Raw genomic sequence first — 23,512 nt, 5'->3', positions numbered from 1 at the left:
TTCATGCCCGGTTATGTAGTAGTTGAGACTGCTGTTGGTGTGACATAGGTTGACTTGAACATGACTTTTCTAACACAGTTCCCCACAACACTCTCACAGACAAAGCTGGGAAACATGGTCTAGATGACAACACTCTAAGAAGGATGTAGACCTAGTTGAAATATAAGTTTCAAGGATACGGTACAAACGGTTTCCTGGCTACAAAGTGAGACATATCAATGTTGCAGGACTCTCTCCAGAGCCTGGTATTAGCTCACCTTTTTCATTATAAATTCTCTCTTACCAGTGTGTGAGGTTATGCATGGAGTATGATGCCCCCCTTTGAGCACAGGTTTTTAATAAAGATGGGGACAAATTAATGTTCAGAGGAGAGCAACATAAAACCTGAGTTTCAGAAAGCTGTCCCATGAGATGTGGTGAAAGAATCAGCTGTCTAGATCTAGAAAAGGAAAGATTCAGCACCATTTTAAAAAACACAAAAGAGGGAGGTTTTCTGTTGTCCATGGGTGATAGGATGAGAGGCAATCTGCTTGACATTCCACAGGGAAGATATGGTTGCACATCAGAAAAAGCACTCCAGCTGTACATTCAGAAAGCACTCAAATAGGTACCCTGGTGCCTTTATGGAAAATCACTTACTATTCTGCAGCAATAGGAAGAGGGGTGTATTTCTGCATGACCCAAGGGATGATGAGTTAGTATCTGAGAAGTGAATTGGTGACAGACTACATAAGAGGTATTGCTTTGTGGCTTGATAGGAAAGTTCATCACTCACAGATGCCATGAAGGAAGAATCTTCATGATCTAGGCAAAAACCTGAAAGTGAGGTCACACTGGAAGTAGACATTAGACCACAAGAAGTGACCTTTGGGGTCACAATGATGGTCCATGTAGCTCAGCTCTGCGGTCTGTTCCTAATTTCTTTCTCCCATCCAGTGCCCACAGTTGTTGGAGTAAGAAAGTTTAGAGCAGATCTCCTCCATTCATTAATTTGTCCAATTCCTTTTTGAAAACCTGCCAATACTGTCTGTTCTTCACGGCCTCCTGTGGTAACAGTAACTTCCACTAGTTCACTCCTTGCTTTTATCTGTTTTAAACTACTGCTCCCTATTCCCAGTCTTGTGGGACCTGGTGGATAAGAGTTTGGCATGATTCATCTTTATTAACCACCTTCATGATTTTGTAAATCATGAGCATATCCCTACAGCTTTCTCTCCAAACTGAAGACTTCCAACCACTTATGCTTCTCTACAAAAGGTAGCTACTTCAGCCATTTAGGTCCTACACTACCTTCTGCCACGTAATGGATTTTAATGACAGGCAGGATGGGAACACAGCCTAGCATTTCAGGTTTCGCAGTTACCATGCAGATCTGTACTTCAGGCAAAACCTAATAAGAAAAAATGGTGCCAAAGTCACACCCATAATGCCAATGAACGCAAACCTGTCTGCTGGTTCTGTTTAACAATGCCATTGCCTTGTAACTGCATGTCAGAGGAATACTTCATATAACCCACTTCAACACTGCCACCACTGTGTCTGAACGCTGTCAGTCATTTGCTTTTGGCCTTTGAGCCATCTTCCTGAAGAACAAATTGCCACTTGCGTCCCTTTGCTAAGACATGGTAGGAGAGGTCATTGCAGTACTATAACCAGACGCAGAATTACACCTGGACAACAGGAGTGAAGCTAATGGGGCAACACAACAGCCCTCCCCCATCATCATTTTCGATTCAGACAAGGAAAGGAGCCAAATGAAATGGCTGAGTAAGTCTTTTGCATTCCCTGAACATTTAATGCAGTTCTGTTGACAACTGTTTGCACTGTAGTTTTACGTTCAGCTTCATACACTATATATATTCAGTTCTTTGGTAAGCAGTTCTAGTATTACATGAAAGGTGCCTTAATGTGGTTAAGTGACTGGCTCAGAACACATGGGGATGAGACACCAGCATACACTTACCTTAAAAGTTGGGAAACTTCTTGCTTAATGAAAAGCAGATCCCAAAACCTGATATGAGACAAAAGGACTAAGAAGAATAAGCAACCACATTAGAAAGCATCTCATAAAATTACTGAAATATTCACTCTGCTATACAAAGGGTCTGACAGTGAAAAGAGATATCCTTACAATAACGTATTGGGATAACGTTGACCACGCCTATGAAGAAATGAACTCAGACATTTAAAGTATCAGCTTTAAAAGTCTACTAAGAAAAAGGTAAATGTAAAAGGATGTTTATGTATCATTATGTTTATGAAGCATCCCATAAAAGCATGGGTCTGTAGGGACAGGTGGCTCAGACAGCTGACAGGGCTCTGGTTTTCCTGATGAGCATCATGGTGAGCTCCATCCCACATGCGGGGGGAAGAGACTGCACTGCTGTGCAAGTCCCTGTCAGGACCAGGCATCTGGCCTACAAGTGGTGGTGTACATTTTCTTTCTATCCCATATTGTGATAACTGTAGCAGAGCAGCTTTGTGATGGCTGAATGCACAGCCGTGACATCATCTTTTGTTTATCTTTGTTGTCTTTTGATGAATAACAGATGAATACAACAGACTATAAGACCGTCCCTTAGCAGCAGTAGCAGCTTATAAATGACATTAAAAGTCTACCAGAATATCAAGTTTCCACCCCTCAGAATCACTAAATTGAATGCAATTAACTACCTCCACTGAACTTAGGATATGTAATCTAGTACATATACATTTGGCAGGTTTACTCCTAATTTACAGAACTGCCTCTTTAAAGTATCTCAAATAATTATGTTTTGAAACTTTCCAATGACACAAGTGTGTCATGATATTCAGTGATTTTGTGCCAGTTCCTAAGAGATGAAAGCATTTGAATCCTGTCCTCATGGTGGAATACCTACAACCATGGTGATGAGTGAGCAAAGTTCTCAAATGGACTGACAAGAATTAAACCATGAAGTCTTATACAGTTCTAAAATAAATTGGAAATAATTATCTGCCTTCAGAGGTGTCAGACAGTTATTAAGTTCTTCAGTTCTGTGGATGCTTTAGAAGATCATAGGTTATGCACAATATCCAGGCTAAATTTGGGTGAATAATGCAATGTCTGCAACTAGCTAGCATACACAGGCAGATTTTATTTAATGTTAAAAAATTCTCAGTGATCAAGCATTAAGAAATGTCTAACACCACAACAATATAGAGAGAATCAATGAAATGTTTGTCATTCTGCTATTAATTTAAAGACAGAAAAATATTGTTCTTCCTGGCATAAGGTATTTAATTGCGAATTTTTTAAAAGGTGAGGGGCAGGCAGGTGGAAGGAATGATGCTCCACAGCAACTTCAAAGTTTTAAACAGTATCACAGCTCTAAGCCTAAAAATCATTAACTGCAGCAACATTAAATTGCCAGTTGTGCCCATAAAAACAGAAGCTGTAACAATTATTAGCAATTATTTCCTCCAACAACATTTAGGAAGGATGAAATACAGAAAGACAATCTGCTGTCCTGCTGTCCTAAAGTTCTGTGTGCATTATTTTTACTGACAGTGTTTAATGGAATTTTGTAATGAAAAAACGTTTGGCTTTGCAAGCACACAAAACTATTATAAAACAATTTTTGTTTTAGTTTAATACTTAGCACTTCACATCTTTCATCAGCCTTCACACAATTGTATTTTAGCCACCAAGCATATCCTTTTGAGTTATGCATATCTATAACCTGTAACATCGATGGAAAGACACACAGTTGTAAAGCCAAATACCACATAATAAACAAACATGACACATTTACAAAGACAGGTAAACATTTGTCAGATTTCATGGTTTCCAGAGTCCTGTCCAGCAGAGGCTTTTACTCTGTGGGAATTGGTCTAAATGCTCTCATTATCTAATCATCTGCTACCCACTAAGGGTTGTCATATACAAGAAGTCTTGTCATCTTCTGTTTCATCAATGAAAACTGGCAATTTAGAAATATGTCATTTGCTGAGACCTGTAAGTGCATTTCCATGTACAAGTTCATAAAGATGCACCAACAGGAAAAAACCACTGAAGCAGTAGGAAAAGTAAACCATGAGCAGGGTCCTCATCCAAAGTTCATCCAGGTCAGCAGGACAACTCCCTCGATTTTGACCCTGGAATTGTTTACAACTACGTATTCTTCATCTCCACTGGTACTCATATTGGGGAAAAAGAACTGGACAATAAGGGAAGTGTCAGAAAAGGATTTAGATCCCCAAATCAGGATCCAGTTGGAATTTAGGTATTCATTTATCTTGGCACAACTGCAGACTTAAAAAAATGGATTTCCTAGAAGTACCTAAACTTCATGTTCTTATGTGCTTTACAAGTCCCACATACCTAGAACTGTTGGTCTGTGCCTGTCCCTGATTATCTAACCCTTGACACAGTGAGAAACTTGGTGCCTATGCTAGGTCTAAGCCAAATCACCAATCAAAAATTATGAATTACTCTGTCAGAATCCACCGTCACTATATCTGTATCTGTAATTAAACCAGCATCAGGGTATGGTGCAAGCACTGGTTTGCAATCATCCTTCCTCTTATGTGTTTGAAGGTATCCTGGTATGATTTTGATGCACATCAGCTAACACTATCTTTGAGACTGTCTTGGTGAAGATCACAGGGGATAGTTTGGGCCCCAAGCCATTTCTGGTAGGCAGGTCAGGAATAACTGCATTTTTATAGGGAAGAGAAATAGGAAAAACACATTCAATCTCCACATATTTTTTCTGGGGAAATCTAAACACATACTTTCTCAGTTTGTAGACTATTCTGGACTGGCATACTCTGTATTCTTCCTACGGGAATACGCCACTGTGTGCACGATTTAGTAGTGAGGTTATATACATGGCTATTCCAGAATCCTAGGTAATTCCTACAGTTTGTATGAACTGCCCAAAAAGGTGAACCAGAAAAAGTGCACAAACTAAAATCCAAGATTCAAGTTTTATTGCCCCCAAGTTGGACACATGAAGGCTCACTTTTGATTTTTGTGTTCTTCTCTGCACAGAAGTCCAGCCTCAGCATCAGACCAGGAGCGCACCTTTATCACTATCACCACCCCCAAATGGGTGATAGGACACTGTATTGCAATACTGCAGCCACAAATCTTTACAAGAAGAGGCCAGTAAAAAGCCTGGATCCCTTACAATGTAATAAAGATACATAAATAGAGGAATTCTCAACATTTTAAAGGGTGTTAGCCCTGATCATTCTTGGATAGGGGAGGGGAAAAAAAGAGTAAACTGGCATCTACGTATAAAGAAAGCATCTCAACTGCAGATTCCCATGGGGAAGCAGTGCCTGCCTGCACATTCTCACATTCACTGCACTGACTGAACCTAGCCCTAAGGTAGAGCAACAAGAAGGCTGACCGTTCATCCCACGACATTATTTTAAGCATAACTTTTAATTATCAAGGTTTTCTACACTGTCCCTAGTAACCAAGTTAGAACTTTATAGCCTGGATGAGAGGGCAGTCAGATGGACAAAAAGCTGCTTGGATGGTCACGCTCAAGGTTAGCAGTTAATGGGTCATACGCTACGTGGAAGCCAGTAACAAGTACACTACTGCATGGCTCTGTACCAGGACCTGTCCTGTTCAACATCTCTATCAATGACCTGGAGGAGGTGATGGATTGCACTCCCATCAAAATTGCAGATGTTGCCAAATTGGGAGGAACAGGCTTGAGGGCAGGTCTGTCACTCAGAGGGACCTAGACAGGCTGGAGGAACAGGCTGACAGGAACATTATGAAATTTGACAATAATCTATGCAAAGTCCTGCACCTGGGGGTCTTGACAGACAGCAAGTTGAACATAAGCCAGCAGCATGCTCTGGCAGCCGAGACGGCCAACAGTATCCTGGGCTGTATGAAGCACAGACAGAAGATCCAGGGAAATGACTATCACTCTCTACTTGGCACTTGTTAGACTACATCTGGAATACTGCAGTTTCGGGTTCCTCCCCCCAAAAAAAGGTGTTAATGAGCTGAAGAGAGTTCAGGAGAGAGTCACCAAGATGGCAGGAGGGCAAGAGACAATGAACATAAATTGAAACATGAGAGTCTGACAAGCTATAAGAAAAACTTTTCACCATGAGGACAGTCAAACATTGGAGCGGGTTACCCAGAGAGGTTGTACAGTGTCCATCCTTGCAGATTTTTAAGACTCAACTGAAGAAAGCCCTGAGCAACCTGGTTTGATCTCCTAGCTGACACTACTTTAAGTAAGATGTTGGATCGGAAACCTCCTGATGTTTCCTGCCTCAACTAAGCTGTGATTCTGTGGTTCTATGATTCCTGATGGCTTTAAAGCTAGAGTTTTACAATATAATTTTGTGGGCTTTACTGAAATAATTCAGCATTCTTCTGGTTTCTTTTGGGTCATGCAGTTTGAATTAGAATCATGTTATTGTTCTAAGACTCAGATGAATTGTTCATTTTCACAAAGAGGACTGGCAGTGCTAATTAAGTTGGTACGTTATGAATTGTCAGTTTGGATATCTCAGTCGTCACAGTCATGCTGAAATAAATTATATGCATTATTAAAGGGTGACTATCATCACACCCATGTTATAACTAAGGAAGTCTCCAAAGAGAAGACTTAATTTTCTCATTTTCCTGAAGAAAAGAGCTGTATTCCCATATCACAAAACATGAATTTTAAACCACTAACCCAATTTATCAAACTTAAATTCTTAAAGGGTGGTTTGAAAGAACTGGAGAATGTGTTCTTAAGAATTCTGGTGTATTTTTAAGGTAGTAAAACCTGCTAATACTAGCAGATGCATTTATGCAGACAATTTATGTCACCTAAAATTCAACATCTGGGGAATAAAAAGACAAGTCTTTTCCCAGTGCAAATCTGACAGACATCATGACACCTAGACAATACAAATATTTTTTTAAGTTTTTCATTACTGAATTAAATGTGAAAACATCCATTGTTGTCCACATGAACAGAATTTTGTCCAAGGTTATCACTTTCCTAACTCTCATATTACTAATATTATTTACCTATAAGAAAAGAAGTGGGTCCAGCAATACAAAATAGCTTCTCCACAACTTTGCAGTAAGGCAGCTCATTCAACCAGCATTACAACCACACAAGTATCTGTCCAATAAAGATATCAAATGAAAAAGTGTCAACAGGAGAGTTTGCACCAGGCTCATCTGTGGTGAAAAAAGAACTGTCCTGATGGCTTGTTCAGCTGCAGATTGCAGGAGGCATGCTGTGGATCTAGACTGCAGAGCACTCTGAGAGCTGTGTGTTGCAAGTAGAAACAAGACCTCACAGGAAAAAGGTTAAAAAAAAAAAAAATCACACTGTTTGAACACAGCAAGCAAGCAGTTAATTGACGGGTCTAAATGAGGGAGCCAGGCCGTCCTACACAAAATGTTTAAAATGGCAAGCAGACATTGAACATAGGAACCCCTCAAACAGAGGGCACTAATGTGTTTGACATTCATTCTTTCTTTAAAAGATAGAGGCAGGGAAGAAAAGATAATGTCAGCTAAGGTAGCAGCAGATGAGACCAAATAATTGCAGATGGTTGAATGCAGAAGCTGCAGGATGTACTTTACCATCAAGTGGGTACTTGATAGGAGCTATTTATGTATGAAGTGTTGCCTGAGAGAACCCACAGGAAAAATAGTGCCTGAGCACTAGAGATGCAGCTGGAAATCATGATGGAATTCAGGCAAGATCTCAGGGCAGGATGAAGGGAGGAAGATGGTTCAGCAAAGAAGAATACCTGACGAACGTGGTTGAACACCACCATAAGGAAGAAGAGACAGGCATTGAGAAAGCAATAAAAAATAATAAAAACTTCCAGAATGGGTTTGTTGCTCCAGAAGACAAAGATAAGAAAAAAGAAGAAACAAAAGATGGATGACAAGGGAAAGGAAGAGCTAGTGTGCCAAGAAGAGCAGATGGGATACTAGGACATTAGAGTAGTTGGGAAAAGGATAATACATTGAAGAGTGTGCAGGAGAAGTGAAAAAAAAAAAAAAAAAAGGGGGACAGAGGAGGAGAGATCCACACCAACAGCACAAAAAGGCAGTTTGGGGACTCACTGGCCAAATCTACATAAGCGTTCCAGTTTAGAGCAGCAGAAGAGTTTTGAAACAAATCCACTGAAAATTTCCACTTAGTGCATGTCAGTTTCGTTAGCAGAGCTGCTGGGTTGGTCACCAGAAGTTGTGTTCTAAGTGTAAATGAAAGGCATGCCTGCCCCTGAAGAGGATTTAAAGGTCAAATCCAAACAGTGGGCTGCACTGTCACAAAATTCTACACCACATGCATGAACATCAAAAAAGCTCTTAAATCATCAAGTGTTTTGCCACAATCTAAGGTCCTTCAGGTGCTATAAAATGAACCAAATGTTGTATATCTGCTGCCATATTTATCATCAACTCAGCCCTTGACTCTCTGAATCTCTATCACTCCTTCCTCCTCCATCTTCTCTAGTCCTAGCTTGGAATCCTTATTTAACTTCCACATATCAGTTGCTGTGCATACACCCTTTTTGATCCTTTAATGGACAATCTTAATTTTTTTTTTTCAATTTTTTCTATTGGTATTTATCTCTTTTGCAATGGTGAGGTCGAAAATTCCAGAAGATCCAGACAGGTGCAAATTGTCATGTGCCATGAAAGGACTGAAAGTTTCTCCAGTAGCAGGCTAAGTACTGGCAGTCTCAGAAGGATGCATCATGATTGATTAATGATGAAGACTGATGAGCCAAACAACCTTCAATTTGAAAGGATGAAAATCATTCTTAAAGAACAAGGGCAATAACCACTCTTTGGGGACTGTACAGCAGGAATGTCCCTGTTCTGGAGAGCTTGAATAGGTCTCCTGGTGAGAATTATCATTGATTATGTTGTCCAACTGGACTTCTGTGCTCTGGGATACAGGACAACATAGCTGTGAGCACACTGCCCAGTGCCACTCTGGGACGCTGTCTACGGATCCCACAGAAGATCATTACAAAAGTGAGTAACTCTCCAGCTTGCTTCTAGTGCTTTTGCCTCAGCAAATCTCCATGTCAGTACTCCAGAGTCCAATCCGGGTCAGTATACTGGTTTTCTGTGCAGGCTATTATAGTGGAATGGGAATTACATGAGGTTTTTGGGAGGTGGTGGAGTCCCCATCCCTGGAGGTGTTCAAGAGGCAGGCTGATATAGCCCTTAGGGATATGGTGTAGTTGGGATCTGTCAGTGCTAGGTTAACGGTTGGACTAGATGATCTTCAAGGTCCTTTACAGTAACCTAGATGATTCTGTGATTCTGTGATTCTGGCACTTGGGTCAATGTTGAGAAGAGGTGATGCATGTTACAAAGGCTGTTTTGCCTTTAAAAATAGTCTGCGGTTATGAGCTGTGGGTGAGCTCCTCTGTGTGACAGCCAGCTATATCAGAAGCTCCCCTCCTAGTCACCGCCTATACAAGTGCCTAGCTGTGTGCCAGTGATTGTCCAGCTGTGCAGGCATCACACCGTAACACAACCCTCCTAGGGTCCCATACAGAGAGGCTCGTGCTTCATGGCATCTTCCTTTCCTTCGATATGGTGCTTTATAGCCCGATGGTATGGGAACAGTGCCAATACACACAGTAACCGTGTGGATCCCATCCCTGCCTGACCAATGAGATGAACAGAGAAGTTTTTCTTTTACGTGGTATTCAAGTTATGCAGGAGCTGTGGTAAAGTGACAGATTTCCCCTGCGCCTCTCCCTACCCTTCCACATCTCATGCAATGAAAACTACTGTGACCAGTGTGGAGGGGGAGGAGTGCTTCTGCAATTCTGTTTCTGAGGTGTCCTACCCTGTGGTACATATCCTGTAGTTGCTACAGCATGGGGGCCAGGAGTTTGTGGGAAGGGTGCCAAGTACAGAACTGCTTTCATTCCTGACTTTGGTGAGTAGTCTGCAGATAAGGAATCAGGAATGGGTGACGGGTCCTGAAGGAGGGAGGGGAAAGCCATTCTCTGTCACTTTTGCTGACATGCTCTATAGCCTGATGGGGCCCTAATCCTGAGAATGATATACCATTCAGCACACAGGGGTATTGGGATGGAGGAAAACTAATGCACATGCATGAATACCAGATACCTGGTTGTGTGGTGGCCATGGAGAGCCAGCCCAGAGTGTTGCGCAGAGTCCGTGTAGCACATGAGCTTGGTTGTTCCTCAGTTCAGACAGGCAGTCAGGGATAGAAGCAGAGTCACTGCAAAAACCCGCAGGGACATCTCTGCTGTGCTCAGGCCTCATCTGTTACCCCAGTGGCTCCTGGAGCAGGAGCTCTGGCCCACTCTCCATTCAGTGCACACTAAAAATCAACATGAGGTAGTGATGGCCCTCTAGGAGCCTCCTTCACTCTCACTGCTTAACATAACCCTCCACCCTGCTGTTCCTCACTTGCTGCCAGTCTTGATGAGCCTGTAGGAGCAGAGTGGCCAGTTTTGGTCAAGGGACCGGAATAACCCTAAGCTGCAGTAACATCCCAAAATGTGCATAATGAAGATGTGACAAATGTAAGCACCAACTGCTTTGATCTACTGATTTACTCCTGTTGTACCAAATTGCTTGCTAAGATAACAGATAGCAGCATGAGAACTGACAGGTCTCTTGCTGCAGCAGATGCAGGAAATGGAGGGATAGGTTTGTTGTGTGTCAGAAGCAAAGACAAAAAATGGGGGCTTTTCAGAGAAATAAGTAATTCCTATAGCTGCGAAACGTAGCTGGTAGGAAAAACAGCTGTAACTGCTGTTCTTCGTAACACATTAAAAAGAGACTATCCTTATCTGCTTGTTTAGACAGAAGGAAACCACAGATATACACCTGTATCCTCTGCAATATAAACCAGAATGAAAGTCAATGCAGTTATATGGATATACATCAGTTTTCTGGTTTCAGCAATCCTATATATTATGGAAGTTCTTTTCTACAAACATTCTGGGAAGTGATCTAATGAGTTTTTGTACCAGTATCAGGAAGAAATAAAGGGTGTGTGGATGAAGGAAAGTCAAGGTTGGCAGACAGCACTGAAATGCCAGCTGTAATTATAAAAAGAAGAAACAATTTTCACATGCATTTCAGAGTTTAGTCACAGAGCTAAGCGCATCTTTATTTTCTGAGCTTCCCTATTATCAGGCTGTGCAACAGTGCCATGAAATTAACAGTCAAATATGGGCCTTAATCCTGACATAAATAACATTCCCACAGACGGTACTGGGAGATTTGTCAGAAAAGTGTGTTCAGAACTCGACCTCTAAAAATGAATACAGTGTTGGTGGGTCCCTAATTATAATATCTCATTTAGCTACCACAGTAAGGCAACTGAAGTAGTAGGAAGTAAAAAGAAGTCAGTTGCTGCCAGATGGCTCAGTCTTTGTAGCCATTACTCACAGAAGTAATATTTGCTTACACAAGAAGGCCCACAGCATTCACTAAAGTGTAACACAAGTACTAGAGGAATTTAAGTTTCATGATAAATCTTTCTAAAAACAAGTTGTAGCAGAGAATCAATCTATTTTTCCAAGCACGCAGTTTTTGGGAGTAAATTCACTACTTTTCACTAAAGTCATCATGGACAAATTACTCGTTTCAGTGACTTTAAGAGTCCATGATTAATTTATGATTCAGGAAAACTTTACGTTTCCTTTTAAACTAAATAGCTAGCTTGCAATCTGTATTTGATGTAGTATTAGAATATGTCCTTTCAACTCATCAACAACGGAAGTTCAGTAAAACATGAGTGTTTAGTCAAATACTATTTTAACTATTGTCAAATGAGTTTTTATATTTTGTAAGCAGTTTCCCGACAGAAGTGAAAGCTGTTATTTGGCTTTATGCTGCAAGTGCTCAAACCTGATTTGAAGCCCACTGACTTTCTCTGACCACAGCAGCTTTCAGATTATTCCTAGAAGGGATGTGGACCAGCATTACTGTGGGAATAATGGGATCAATCAATGCCCGAAAGCAATGAGAAAACTCTTGTTGACTTCACCAATAGTGGAACAAAGCCCATAGCTCTGGACAGGGATCAAATTACAGAATCACAGAATCACAGAATCACAGAATCAACTAGGTTGGAAAGGACCTTGAAGATCATCTAGTCCAACCATTAACCAAACACTGCCAGTTCCCATCTACACCATATCCCTCAGCACTATATCGACCCTACTCTTAAACACCTCCGGGGATGGGGACTCCACCACCTCCCTGGGCAATCCATTCCAATGCCTAACAACCAGTTCTGTAAAGAAATACTTCCTGACATCTAGCCTAAACCTTCCCTGGCGCAACTTGAGGCCATTCCCTCTTGTCCTATCGCTTGTTACTTGGTTAAAGAGACTCATCCCCAGCTCTCTGCAACCTCCTTTCAGGTAGTTGTAGAGGGAGATGAGTTCTCCCCTCAGCCTCCTCTTCTTCAGACTAAACAACCCCAGTTCCCTCAGCCGCTCCTCGTACGACATGTGCTCCAGACCCTTCACCAGCTTCGTTGCCCTTCTCTGGACACGCTCGAGTAATTCAATGTCCTTTTTGTAGTGAGGGGCCCAAAATTGAACACAGTAATCGAGGTGCGGCCTCACCAGTGCCGAGTACAGGGCTAAGATCACTTCCCTGTCCCTGCTGGCCATGCTATTTCTGATACAGGCCAGGATGCCATTGGCCTTCTTGGCCACTTGGGCACACTGCTGGCTCATGTTCAGCCGGCTGTCAATCAACACCCCCAGGTCCCTCTCTGACTGGCAGCTCTCCAGCCACTCCTCCCCAAGCCTGTAGTGCTGCTGGGGGTTGTTGTGGCCCAAGTGCAGCACCCGGCACTTGGCCTTATTGAAACTCCTACAGTTGGCCTTGGCCCATTGCTCCAGCCTGTCCAGATCTCTCTGCAGAGCCTCCCTACCCTCGAGCAGATCAACACTCCCACCCAGCTTGGTGTCGTCTGCAAACTTACTGAGGGTGCATTCAATCCCCTCGTCTAGGTCATCAATAAAGATGTTGAACAGGAGTGGCCCCAAAACCGAGCCCTGGGGGACACCACTCGTGACCGGCCTCCAACCGGATTTAACTCCGTTCACCACAACTCTCTGGGCCCGGCCATCCAGCCAGTTTTTTACCCAGCAAAGCGTGCCATCATCTAAGCCTCGAGCAGCCAGTTTCGCCAGAAGAATGCTGTGGGATTCTGCTAACAAAAGCCACCACAAAAGAGCCTTTAGCTGACTGCCATTTCCCAGGTATGGTGGAAAGTTGGATTGCTGATTCCTCGGTTATGGGCTCAAGTCTTCAATTAGACTGTATGTGCCATTCAGTCAGTTACATCCTGAAAATTTGCAGAGTTTTATTATTTCAAAACTATTTTTTCTTCAAGTACCATACATTAAAATGAAAGAAGAAAAGGTACAATGAAAGTACAACCTCAGAATCATACATTCAGAAAATGAAAAGGGAAGCGCAAAGGAATTCAAGTTCCTGTTCTCCTCAGCAGTGGGAGAAGGCAGGTCATGCTCCTTTTTCTTCCACAGAAACTGGCAAAATAACAGCTCCCCAGAAATAGAACTATACCTGGATATTTGGTTTCTCAATCACCAAGTAAGGCATAATAGGAGATTGAATGTGTCCCGTTCCCCTGTGGTACAATGACCCAGTCTTTCTCTAATGCAGTTTATTTTCCATGTGAAAAGACAGTAGAAGGTCCTTCTCCACTATTTCCAAAAGAAGACTAGGAAAGTCTGTTCATCCCAAGTTCTGCTTCTCTTTCCAATTTGTTCTGATCTATGCCAAGTAGCTCAGGCAGTTTTTTCAGGACAAGGCTCTGGAGTCCAACTAATACTGTCATGTGATATCCATGGGATAAAGGTCCAGCGATCTATAGGCCCACTGTCACCCCTGGAGAGAAAGATTTGATTCTAGGTAGTGTATTTCCTGCATTTTATACATGTAAGAATTTCTGAGTTGAAAAACGTTTTGTAAATGGCCTGACATTCCTGGGAAGATTATCTCTTGAATATAGTAATACTGACAATAAAACAATAATACATGACCTGTTTTCCAGGAACAGAATTTGGGGATGAAAAGCCCTACTGAACGTTTGTCTCATGTCCCTGCTATTTGCATGGACACACAGCAGCTGTTGAAGTGTCCTCTGAGCAGGGTTGCTTCAGAGTCAGAGTCAAACTGCTTCTGACAGCAAAGCAAGAAATTCGTTACCACGAAGATCTGAATTGAGACCTCCTTGGTAAAATATACGGCACAACTAGTAATTCAGATATTGTGCGGAGTATGTATTGAACATACTTTCAAAGCACTTTCCTGAGGGGCTCATCTAATTTGCTAAGCACAGAGAGAGATACTGAAGAATGGGATTCTTCTTGGCACATTGTTCATTACTGTTTTCTATATCCTACACTTTATTTTCAAAAGAAAAATATCAGAGGCTTCTGATATCACCCATGAAACCACACTAATAATGGACATACAGAAATCCACGGCACCTCTATTGCATGGACACTTTCTGAGGTTATACTGTTACTGATACCAAAGAAACTAAAGCCAACTAGTTGAAGCAACTGCCATTAATTAAGAAAGCATACACTCATAGGAAGGCTTTATCATCTTATTTGTCCTAGAAAATTAATTATGTGTATCCAATGGAACTGTAACCACAGTGCTGTTATTCCATAAGCAGTAAAAGAAAACAGAGCAACTCATGAGTGCAGCAGCTTTAGTAATTACAAATTCGAGGCACATTTTTTTCTCATTATGTTTGAATACACAAACTACTGCACAGTAAACTTGGGTTTTAGGCATGATGTCACATTCTTGCTTCTCTTTTACAGAAAACTATCCAATTCAGTATCAGTATAAAAGGAAAGAACAAATCCTCTTCTCTTCAGTGAGATGTGAATATGAAAATGTAATTGAAGTATCACCTGCTGAATTAATTCAAAAGAAATGCAATTCATTAGACACAAGAATCTCTCTCAGTGCAGTAAAATGGCTGCATACTTAAAACAGGAATAGACAGAAAATGTAAAAATTACCATTCCGAAGCTTGTTCAGCCCCATTGCCCATCAGGTATTTTATTTTCTTGTTTACAGTTGAACTTACAGAATAACATTAGAGTCAGGCTGCAAACAGATTCTGCAGTAGTACAATTAGAATTCAGCAGCACTGCATTTTGTCCTGATGCCTACATAATTGCTAGAGGAAGATATTTTTATTTACACAGCTGTGATGTGTTTTATAAACAGGTTGATTCTGACCTTCTGAAAGTTCATAGAGAATTACTATATGGAGAAAAAAAAGAAAAGCAGATACAAGTTCCCATGTGTTTGACTTCTTGCCATGTTTACAGACAGAACCACAAACTACTGCTTTTGTCTAGTTTCTCTGGAAATAGAACAAAGCTTTTTAAGGACAAGCAGCCCAGCAGGTTCCTATCTGAGCATGGCTGCACCAACTACTCCTTTATAGTCCCAAAGTAATATGACCAGTCCCAAAGCAGTATGACTGGTCCCCACTACCAGATTAATATAGCTTCTGTGTTAAACATCATCTAGTACTTTTTTTTCTTAAAATAAGCAACGTTCATTTGCAAAGCAGAGACAGCTTCTCCATCACTTTTACAATGACACTGGTATGACAGATACTGCTGTCATCACTTCTGTTGTCAACACAGCTCCCAAGTGGAAAAGCAGGATTTTAATCTCAAGTAGCATTTGTTTTCCTCAGATAACCACATTCTTTATCAGAAATGCTTTCTGTTCATTATGCCTTATCAGTAATGTTACATTAGACTTAGCTCACAACAGCTTATGCACAAACGATGATGTGATCTAACAAAATCCTGTCATACTTGTTTAGCATATTGTACCAGTGGAAAGTTTTAACTTGATCTGTTAGCTGAAGGTCTTATGGACTGCTGAGTCACACATGATTAATTTTAACAATATTTTAATTTCCTTCATGATTAGGTAACTAATGATTTGAAATGAGATCAGGTGTTCTAAACTGAATCAGAATTAGTATCCTTTTTCATTGATGAATTAATTATAATTGATTTATGAAGTGGGACTCTCTAGGGGCCTGACTTTGCAGTGGTTACTAATGAGGCTAAATTCCCATTGAAACCAATGAGCAATTTTCCTCAATGAGCATTGAAGGATCTGCCCTTAAGACTTAGAAGGTATAACTAGTGCTAGCTTTTGAGCCACTCTTAGGACTACAATTACAAACACTCCAGAGCTATAATCCTAAAAATACATTTTGCTAAGAACTGCAGCAGAATTTCTGAGTAATGTGTACCTGGAGTCATCCCAAGAGTTTTGTCTTTCCATAAATACAGTATTTTACTAGCAAAATAAAGGCAGGAAACTTGAGTTGGAAGTACGTGGGCAGTATACTCCTAAAGTCTTTTCCACCAAAACAACTGTGGATACCCTATGCAGATGCAATTCAGTTATCTCCATAATACCCATTCCCCTTAATCTTGTGATTTCTCAATGAGCTCTCACAATCAAGATTAACCAGCTGACTGCCTTTGATGGTCTAGGAAGGGATTCAAAGTCACACCACTGCAGTGTTTTGGTGTTTGATTGCTTAAAATTATTAAAGAAAACTACTCTAGAGCAAATGTATAAATGCTATTTTTCCAACAATATCATTAAAAAAATTTCAGTTTTGTGCTTGCAATTAAGTATTTCATGACTTTTTCTTTTTTCTGCATTTTTTAATCAAGGTGTTGGCCTTTAAAGATCCTCTTCTTTATAGATTTATTTATCAAGAAGCACATCTCTCAAAAATTAACATGTTTTAGAACCATTTTGCTGAGATAATTCCGTATTGGTTTATAAAGCAATTTAACAAGCATTTTTGACAAAAAAAGCTCCTAAACAAAAGTGGCTGCACTTTTAATACTTCAATTTGAGAGCAACTTTAGAAGGCAGTTTATCATATATTAGTACATCTTCATTTTTGAACCAGCTGTTGTATTAAAACTGCACATGAGTGATAGCACCTGTCATCTTCTGATGTCATTAGGTTGCTATGTAAGGATTTGAATGGACTTTTCTCCATTGGCATCAGCGGGCGTTGAATCAGCCATGCAGCCTCAGTGCTGTGAGAGCTGAGGTTCAGTAGACTAAGAATGACCCCTGATGACTGAACACAACTCTGATTTGAGTTTCAAAGCTTTGAGAAATTTCAGCTTTTATAGGATTTTGCAGGGAGAGAAACAGGGTTTGCACTGACATTTCATAAAGGTATCTCAAGGAGTTTTAGGACAAGATGGAATATCGGCTAATTCTCTGCAAAAAGCAATTACTCCAATGGTGATCTTGAAAAGAAAAATAGGAAACAGAGATATCTCCCTATTGAGCTGAAGTGGGAAAGCACCTGAATCTGGAAAAGACTAATTTCCTGAACTGTCAATACTTTGTATAAAATTAAGCATCTTCTAGAAGCTTGTATGAAGAATGAACATTATTCCTGGTGTTCATTATGTAGCCAAGCATTTCTCCACTGTTTTCAGAAAAATATAGTTATTACTGTTCATTTCTACAGAAACACTATATTTCACATAGTAGTACATGGCTGTGCAATCACTGCTAAGGTAATCATTTTATGATAAAGTTACGGTCTCAAAGCCAGTAGCATATTTAAATGATATATTATTATATTCCATGATAAAAATAATCTGATATAACATCAAAAATATAATCTGGAAAACCCTCTGGAATGTATCACACAACTGCAAAGATGAGTCCACAAAGGACTCAGTTTTGTTATGTTACTGTCTTCTTTTTTGGAGCAGCGTAACTTCAGCCCACACTCTGAAGACATGTAAGAATCCTTTATTGTACCCCTCTGGATGGTGCTGATTGTCACCTTGCAGCAAGTGATGTATACACAGAAAAATCTTTTGCCTATTTACTTGTGGAAGAAAGGGATTTAGTTTTATGCTCTTTTCCCTAACAGATCAGAGATTATCCCCAAATAAAACAGATTATCAAGGAGCAAAGGCTGGCTAAAGTAACAACTTCAAGCCAGATTTTACTAGTTTTCCATGTTAAACTAGCAGCATCATCTCCTGTCTGAAGCCAGTGGCACTTGCACAAGGTGCACTGCTCAGTAAGTACTCAGGGGTCTACGAAAACCACAAGTAAATTCTGCGAGCTTGACCTGGGGTACTTACATTAACTGCAGCTCCCCAGCCTCCAACCATGTCACCAAAGAGTACAGGCAGAGCGAACCACAGCCCTGAGGAAAGCAGAGTCCATCTTTCCTATGTGTGAGATATCCCAACGCTTATTCGGAATGAATTAGGAACTCCAGTGGTGAGCCTGCTAACTCACCGCAGCTAAAGATTCACTCAGCTGAACTTTATTTACCATACAGTTCCTGACAGTGACAGGACTTTTCTGGCTGGTTTCTCCCTGCTAATCTAAAGTCGTGCAGTCCACTGTAACCAGTAAATGCTACTTACCCAGAGCTGCTTGTCTTGCAAGTGTGATAATACTGTCCTGGCTGTGACACAGGACAGAGCTGAGACCTCAGGAACCAGATGTAAAATCTACTACAGGGGACTGTAATGATTCACACTCTCTGTAAACTAGACCACAAATTCAGCAAATCGTGACACATCTTCCCATTAAAAAAACACCAACTTGTCCTAAGAATCTATGGCACACTGATGAATCCCAGACAAGCCCCTACTGATGGGAATGGCTGTTTTCTTGGCCAACACATCAGGCACTGAACCAGGGATGGTCAAGGCCAAGAATATAAACACAAATTTTAAAATTAATGTTGAGTAGTAAATGGTGTAAAAATTACCACCTGGCACAGGGTGAGCTCTGCAAACACCCTTGCCAGAAAGGCATTTAAGAAACTCTGAAGATGGTCCTACACAGATGCCATATAGATTGAGGAAGTTTGCTCCACACCTACAGTTTATCCCTAAAACACATTATTGTGCTTTCTGTCACAAGATGAAAGCAGGCCTCCATTACCTGGATGTCTGCTTTGCTTGGGTTTCATGTGATTTAGATATTGTTCTGAGTACTGACATTTAACGTCTACAGTGTGAGTTGTGTTTTAATATTCCAAACATTCAGGGAACAGGTATCAGGTTCTCTAATCCAAATATTAATTTGGTTTTCTGAAGAGCATCGGGATGAATTCTGATCAGCACTTCTGCGTTAGCTTCTGAGCTGAGGTTTAATACCATATGTGAAGATGAAAGAGCTGATCAAATGTAGAAACTACCAGCTGATTTAGAAGGTCAGTATTACAATGGGTAAGTTGTCTAAGATCAGATTTTCATTTCCAACTCTGTGTTGGCCTGCAAAATCAGATCTCAGTCCAAGCACAAATACAGCATATTCTCCCAGAAGACTCTGGTCTGTTTGTTGAGTCAGGCTGGCTGAACAGTAGGATTTCTGATTTGTGAAAAAGTTTTGGGGGAAGCAGGGAGGGTTATTTGATTTTATTCTGAATCAGACCAAAAATATTCTTTTTTCAATTTCCCACGAACTGGGAACTGAGAGAATATTTCATTCTGACAATCCCAGCACGTGAAACTTCCTCCAGGAAATAATCTCACCGCACCCAGCAGCTGCTCAGTGAAATCAACATTCTTGGTACTTTCACGCTTGCTAATCGCCCACCTCGGTTTCCCCAGCAGCTGCAGGGGCTCCCCAGCCCTGCGCCCTGCACAGCCAGCCTGGCTCACCAGCCTCACAGCCCTGCCTCCCTGCTCCTGCCCCTGCAGCTACACCCCAGCTCCCCATCGCACAGCATCTAGGCCCAAATCCCCAATTCCCACAGGTGTGCTCAGGGCTTTCAGGCTCCAGACTATGGAGACTGGGCCTGTGGAGCCTTTCGGCTCTCAGCTCTAGAGAAGAAAGATGGGGAGCCCTGGGGCAGGTGGCTTTCTTAGGGCCTCAGCTCCTGGGAGCCCTGGTCCACCACTGCTGGGTCAGGCGATCCAGTGCATCCGACTGAAAGTTTATTTAACATAAATGTTTGCAGAGAAACATTTTTGATTCAGCAAAAATGAATTAGTTCCCAGGTCTCTGGCATGCACAGGTCATTCCTAATGAGAATATAAAATAAGAGAAACCATAGTGGCAGGCAGACCTCTTGCACAGTCTCTCTAACTTTTAACCTCTCTGTCTCATCATCATCTCATTTTCCCTGAAGGCAGGTATCTATATGGACATGGAGAAGAGAAGTGGATCCTCCTCATTATTGTTGTCCTAGCAGTGAAATAGACTTCCACTAAGGGCAATAGATTTTCTGTGCAGGATTCCAGGGTACGATTTATTCCAGCATGAAAAAATCTGTCTTTCCTAAATTAATGACAAAAATCCTATCAGTGCAGTCTTGATTTAGAATTGTAGACTGCTGTATTTCATGAGGTGTTTAAGACTGAGTTCAGATTAATATTAGCAAGATGCATTTAAAAAGATGGATTTACATATACACATTGTAAAACAATACTACAATTGTTCTTTTCTAAACTATAGCCTATAGAAACAGAAAACTATTAATGAAACTTCTGAATGAGCACAATGCAAAATGTAGCACATTCAAGACACCAAGATTACATTTCTACTACTAATCTGACATGTCCAAAACAGTTTCCTGGCACTAAGGCATGCAATAACCAGCATACATACTATTAAAATTTCTTCTCTTTGAAAACACGGTTTCCACATCCCAACTGTCTACGGTGCACATCCCTGGCCCATGCTAGTTCCCAAACTGCACCCAGCAATCCTTGGGAGAGCTCTAAATTGATTGAGGACAAGAGTGTGCCAGAGGCTGTTCCAACAGTTTTGAACTATGACAACATTGCCATGATCGGGAACATAGTCTGAGATGTATCCACACTTAAAAAGCCTTAAAAGCTTTTTTAAGTTACTTAATTGTTAGAACTGTGTAAATATGAATCGAGTATGCAACATTTTTATCGTATCAGAAAGTCACTGGAGTGTGGTATGTATAATCTGGGTGACTTACTAATGAGGATAAGCCAAATGAAAGCCTTTTTTAAGTACAGCACGTTGACCATGAATCTTTCAAGATTTTTCTGCCCTCTAAGGGCAATTACCCACAAAATACTAGATGCGTGTTAGAAAGACAGTGGGTCATGAATTTGTCTTCAAGATTTTTCCAAGAGAAAATAATTATTGCAATGAAGTGTTTTGATTTTCCATTGGGAATTATCATGACTCCATTAGGAAAAACCAAATACTTTTTTTTTGTGGGGATACATGGGGGAAAAGACGTATCATATTATTTCTGCAATTAAATTAAGATGACATATTTTTGTCTGATTCTTTAGACAATTTTCGGTGGCTGCCTGAGCTGCTGTAGTTTTCTGTGAGCTGAGTTCACATTCTCCCTCTATGAGCTAATACTATTCAACGAATCATTGAAAAACTTTATTTCAGAATATCAAAATGCTTTGCATCTGCCTACTGTTGACATTTCTTATTTGGGATCCTTTTGAACTTTTTGTTCCCTATAAACTTCTGGTTATATTCTAAATTAACAAAATTTTCCACTACAGAAACTGATTGTTGAAGAACTTTTTGACCCTGTTACCACTCATCCTATCACTACACCCCCTGATAAAAGAGTCCCTCCCCATCTTTCCTGTAGGCTCCCTTTAAGTACTGGAAGGCCACTATAAGGTCTCCCTGGAACCTCCTCTTCTCTAGTCTGAAGAACTCCAACTCTCGCAGCCTGGCCTCACAGGGGAGGTGCTCCAGCCTCCTGTTCATAGTCCTCCTCTGAACCTGCTCAAGCAAATCCATGTCCTTCTTATGGTGGGGGCCCCAGAGCTGAACACAATTAATGAAGTAACTTTGTAGTAACACTTTCAGAAAAGACTTCACTCAAAATCCAGATGTGTCACCACAACAACATATTCTCTAGTATTTTTTTTTTGTGGTAAAAATTATCACCAAAGTTATGCCCTTGCAAGTGTGAGGGCACAGGTTACAAACATGTTACAAAACCCACCAAAACATTCTAAGTATATTTTTGCTATTGTGATCAAAACTGATCCTAAGAGATCAATGTGAATTTGTTCCGTGATTAGATTGCAGTAACCAACAAATATTGTGCTTTTGTCATAATTTATACCAGAAAAGCATAATGCAGTACAGATGCAATACAATGCTTTACAATGGAGCTTAACAAATAAGAGAATAAAGGGAAAAGAGACTAGGAGAGAAGGACTGGAGTCAAGAAAATATAAGCTACACAGGGAGATTAGGAGACCATTGAATTAAGAGGAACTATTCACATAGGCATATACATGAATATAACATACAGGCAGCCATGATAGACTAGGAAGAGGTACTGTTTTACACAGACAGACACTCAAATTAGGGACCATTTAGTCATATGGAAGGCAACCTGTTCACATACATCCCTTCATTTCTGAATAATAAAGTATTTTCTAAATCAAAAGAAAGCCAGTTGTGTTAAGAGTTGCACCAGAGTCCCTAGTCAAAATGATTTAGTGCAAGACCTGAACTGGTTTGCTCTCTTGGCCAGCAAAGGATCACTAGGGTTCAAGACTTCACAGCCAAACCAACTTGAGGACACCTTTATAACAAGACACAGAACAGTATCCTCTGGCAAAGTACATAAGCAGGGAGCTCCAAACTTCTGCTGACAGATTTCAGAAAGGCTGACTTCAAGAGGCTAATTATAATTTCTACAAGCTTTACTAACATGAAACTCAAAAAGTACTTTTTGTACAGCTGCATGTCATTTGAACACAACTGCAGAGTGATCTACTAATGCCCATGTTGTTTCTAATTGAAGTTTTGATGTGAACAGCTTGTTATTAATTAAGACTCAATTACAACCCAACACCCAAAACAGATGCCACAAATACACCAGAACTTCTCTTCTGATCAGGAACCAGACTGGCTCTTATTGCTGCACTGACTGAATGATCAAGAACTACATGCAGTAATATAGTGGTAAAGGAGTAGATGTCTTGACATAACTCAAAACTGAAGCAGAGCAGGGGAACCACTTCCCTTCCCCCAGTGCAGCCACAACAGCAACTGCCTGGAGGTCCAACAAGGCCTTTCTTTCAGCACACAAATTGAACAGGTACTTTTGATTTCAGGCTATTTTTTTCCCCCAAACAAATTTTAACAAAAAGAGAATTTGTACAGATCTTCCCTCTCCATATGTGATCAGAAATATGAACTTCCTTCCCCTTCAGGATTTTACAGACCTCATTTTCCTTCATTTCTGAAACCTAAGATCTGCAGTCCTACCCTGGTTGCAATCTCAAATAATCTCAAACAGTTCTGCTCCTCCTCAGAATCCTGTTTTACCCCACATCAATTGCTCACATCAAAAGAACTAATACCAGGAAACTAATCTATTTTTAGATGACTTCTATGTGACTTTGCAGCTGGAAACAAGGACAGCTTGTTCCATGAGAACACCACCCAGTACTCCAT

General features: G+C 40.8%; 1 protein-coding gene across 2 annotated transcripts in view; it reads right to left on the bottom strand.

The window, feature by feature from the left end:
- Positions 1-23,512, bottom strand: part of CALCR (calcitonin receptor) — a 170,188-nt gene that overhangs the window by 119,872 nt on the left and 26,804 nt on the right. The window lies entirely within an intron of this gene.

The sequence above is a fragment of the Strix uralensis genome, chromosome 1 (assembly GCF_047716275.1).
Source record: "Strix uralensis isolate ZFMK-TIS-50842 chromosome 1, bStrUra1, whole genome shotgun sequence".
Lineage (NCBI taxonomy): Eukaryota > Metazoa > Chordata > Aves > Strigiformes > Strigidae > Strix > Strix uralensis.
The sequence above is the reverse complement of the archived record's forward strand: the minus strand, read 5'-3'. Positions and strand labels throughout refer to the sequence as shown.